The sequence below is a fragment of the Cupressus sempervirens genome, chromosome 7 (assembly GCF_028749045.1).
Source record: "Cupressus sempervirens isolate cs-2001-9-10 chromosome 7, ASM2874904v1, whole genome shotgun sequence".
In the NCBI taxonomy this organism is placed as follows: Eukaryota; Viridiplantae; Streptophyta; class Pinopsida; order Cupressales; family Cupressaceae; genus Cupressus; species Cupressus sempervirens.
In genome coordinates this window covers 819,488,242-819,492,706 of record NC_143124.1, presented here as the reverse complement: position 1 = coordinate 819,492,706, position 4,465 = coordinate 819,488,242, and positions in this window count along the sequence as shown.

The following is a 4,465-nucleotide window of genomic DNA, read 5'->3' as shown; positions in this document are numbered from 1 at the left end:
CAAATATATGGGCGCGTGTCCACACAAATTCAATTTTGCTATCTATATTATGCATGGTCGTATAATGGATGAACCATATTCACCTTGGAAATTCCAGAATACAAGTTTTTCTTACTCAGGCTTTGTCAAATATTTGGTATGCCCTATAATATTCCTACAGATTTCACCACAAAAGAGTGATATAAATACATTCATAGATAAGTAGGTTGTCTCAATTCCAATTAGTATTCAGTAGCGAAGTCTCAATTTCTCATACTGTCGAGATCATTTCTAGGTGAGTCATGAGTGTGACAACTGCATTTTAGCCAAAGGTAAGTAACTCAGACCCCTATTTGTATGTTCTTTGTAATTTTAGTTCATTCTTATATGTAGTAGATACAAGTTAGACTGTTAGTGGTCAATTATCAATTGGGACTAGGATAGTAACCAGGGAGACCTAGGACATCTATATTTTAAAGTGTAGGTCATACAACCAATGAATACTATTTAGATAAATATATGTAATAGACTATAGTCGATTGTCAATTTTTGAATAACTTGAATTTTATGGTAGCCTATATTTCTTCGAAGATGTCGAACATGAACAAGGGTAAGAGTCCTACATGTGGTGGAAGTCAAGAAAGGCCAGCCAAGCACAATCGCACCTTGACATCATATTTTGGTGGAAAAAATCAAGAAGCAACATCATCACAAGTGCATTTACAAGATTCCCAATCATTGCACCATAGTTTTGTTGACCCGAGAAGTATTGTCTATTACTGTCACCTCATACAAAGATAATGCAATAAAATTTGACTCTTTAATTTTTGGTCTGATATATTCCTTTTCAACCTCAACAAGACAACTTGCCCATTCCCATCCGTTGTTTACTAACCAATGACTCCTAACATAATAACAAACTTTTGCAAAATGTAATAAAGTACTCAATGGTGGGTAGTCTATCATGGCACACCCTTTTCTTAAAATATAGAAGACAACACTTAACTGAAGAACTTTAACCATTTCTTGAACTTCAATTGCTCTTCCAATAAGAGATTCCATGGATCCCTTTACTTCAGTAGGCTTTGTCTATATTGTTGTTAAAAAGAAGGATAATTCAATGGCAGAAAACATATTTGAACTAGTAAAGAGTTCCCTAATTGAATATGGAGGTATAAATGAAATAACAATTGCCCAAAAGTTGGTGTGTGTTGGAGTAGATGGAGCTTCAATAATGCAAGGCCACGAGAATGGTCTTGTCACAAAGTTAAAAGAATTTGTTGCACCTTACGTTGTTGGCATTCATTGCATGACCCACATAATGAATCTAGCTTTTGGAATTGTCAACAACTCTCCACAAATGTACATAGTTGAAGTTTTAATCAAAGAGATTTATAGGCACTTTTGTCTAAGTCCTAAATGATTCAGGGAATTTCAATAGTTTAAGAAGAATGAAATTTACTATAAAATATAAAATATAGTTAATTTTAATTGGTTCGTAAGAAATGCAATGACTAGTTAAGACTAACAATCTATAAAGCCTACGACACAACGGTAAATTGTGAGCCTCTTATCAAAGAGGTCTTGGGTTCAAATCTACTCATGCTTAATAAAATAATAATTAATAATAATACATAATAATTAATCTTGGCCTTAGCCTCTTACTGATTAAAAAAAAAAGAAACAATCTATAAAATGATACAATAGTACTAGTAATATTAGTGCAATTTATTTATTTATTTATGGCTAAAAAATTAATAAAGATATTATTTTAAAGGGATTCTAAAACTAATAAAAACAATATATTGAAATATAGCATTACAATATATTAATAATCTATTAATTATAACATGATAAAATTATTTTATTGTATTGTAAATAAAATAATGAATAAATATAATATCTTTAAGTTATTTTTCCTAAAATACAATTTAGAAGTAGACTAACTTTTTGAATTTGTAAAAATACATAATAACATATATCAAAATTTCAACTTTAGAAATAACAAGTAAAATGTTTTTCACTTCAATTCAAAGATTAAAATTAATTAATTAAATGTCTATTTCAATTTCTAATACAAATTAACTTTTTAAAAATATTTAGTTTAAATAAACTATAGACCTACCATAATATAAATTTAAAAATTAATGCACATAAATAAAAAGCAATGAAAAATAATCAATATGAATACTTTCAAGTAGATAACCAATAAAATCAACTAAAACTCAAATAATGTACCACCTAATTAAATATTTACATCTTTATAATTTTATAAAAACCAGAATTAAAAAAAGGTTTCCAACTTTCCCCAATATAATTATAATAAACCATAATTAGTAGTTGTTCAAGAAGAAGTTTAGTGAGCTAATTAGTCATTTACGTACGCGTAGAGTATGTCAAAAATGGGTCACCATGTAAATTTTCTACCACTTTTTTATTCTTTGTAGAAATGTTGGAGTATATTTTTGGTTGTTTCTATTTTGGAACAAATTATCATAAGAATGTTTCTAACTGATTGTAAAAAGAAAAAGTAAGTTAAGTTGATATTTTGACAACTTCTTGAGAAGAAAAATAAGCCTGGATTGGTTTGGTGGTAGGAATAAGAATACTGAAATAAGAAAATGTGAATATGTATTCCTCTTCTATGTTTGGTTCACCTGGCATTTGATTGAGACTATGTTTATTCTTTGTTTGGTTGTGCAAAATCAAAATTGGAATAAGTTTTATTTTTATTTTTAAAGTTTCAACATGATATTTTTTCTCTGTGGTTCTGGGATTTTTGCTTCAATGGTTTGGTGCTTTAGCATTAGGTAAGAACTTCTATCGTAAATGATTTTAAAGCCCATTCCTTAGATGTATGCCTTGAATCTCATATGTTTTGAATCATCTTAATGTGTTGCTTCAGCTATTAAGCATGTGGGGTCATGAGATCTAGCGACAACGAATGATTTAGATGGAAAAAATAAAAGAGGAAAAATAACAATATTAAGATGATTTCACACGAGTAAGATAAGGAAATTTGTCCAATCTCCAGCAGTAGAGTTGTTGTTGCATTTCATTTTATCTAGCAAGGGTTTTTAATTTTTTGTCACAATTGCATTTTTGGGACTTGTTTTTGGGGAGAAATCATGGAAGTCTGCAAGTAATCTACCAAAAGGGAGGATGTTTTCCATGGAGGTTTGCAGGGATGGGGCAATCCACTTGCATGAGATTATTAAAAAGAAGCTCTAAACAATACCAGGGTTCATTATAGTGGCGAATAATTGTAAAATTGTGATTGTTTCCCAATGACCAACATCGATTTGGCAAAGTTTTTACACATATGCCGGTTGGTGGGTCGCCCCAAGTTTACCAAATATAAGTCAAACCCCTAGGCCCATCACTAGAGAATTTATGTCATCAGATCGTGTTTTAAAATGAATTAGCCAATCAAAAATATTTTTGGCAATGACAAATTAAACACTTTTGTCAATGATTTTCCATGCAATATTTTTGGATGACCTCAATTCGCCCTTGGTTTTAAAAAATGTTTTAGGAGAGGGACGACATTCGGCCACCAAATATACGGGTGCGTGTCCACACAAATTCAATTTTTCTATATATATTATGCATGGTCGTATAATGGATGAACCATATTCACCTTGGAAATTCCAGAATACAAGTTTTTCTTACGCAGGCTTTGTCAAATATTTGGTATGCCCTATAATATTCCTACAGATTTCACCACAAAAGAGTGGTATAAATACATTCATAGATAAGTAGGTTGTCTCAATTACAATCAGTATTCAGTAGTGAAGTCTCAATTTGTCATACTGTCGAGATCATTTCTAGGTGAGTCATGAGTGTAATAACTGCATTTTAGCCAAAGGTAAGTAACTCATACCCCTATTTGTATGTTCTTTGTAATTTTAGTTCATTCTTATATGTAGTAGATACAAGTTAGACTGTTAGTGGTCAATTATCAACTAGGACTAGTATAGTAACCAGGGAGACCTAGGACATCTATATTTTAAAGCGTAGGTCATACAACCAATGAATACTATTTAGATAAATATATGTAATAGACTATAGTCGATTGTAAATTTTTGAATAACTTGAATTTTATGGTAGCCTATATTTCTTCGAAGATGTCGAACATGAACAAGGGTAAGAGTCCTACATGTGGTGGAAGTCAAGAAAGGCCAGCCAAGCACACTCACACCTTGACATCATATTTTGGTGTCAAAAATCAAGAAGCAACATCATCACAAGTGCATTTACAAGATTCTGAATCACTGCGACTACCAATTCCATTGGCACATATTGAAGGATTTGGAAAACTTGATATATCTGATCATGATGAACTTGAAGAAGATATTCAGGTAAATAGCTAGAGTAACCAAGATCTGCAGGTCAATAGCTAGAGTAGCTAGAATAATATAATAGACTTGGATGATAATTCCAAAGATGGTGATGGTGCATAACTAGGGAAGGGAAAAGGAAAATA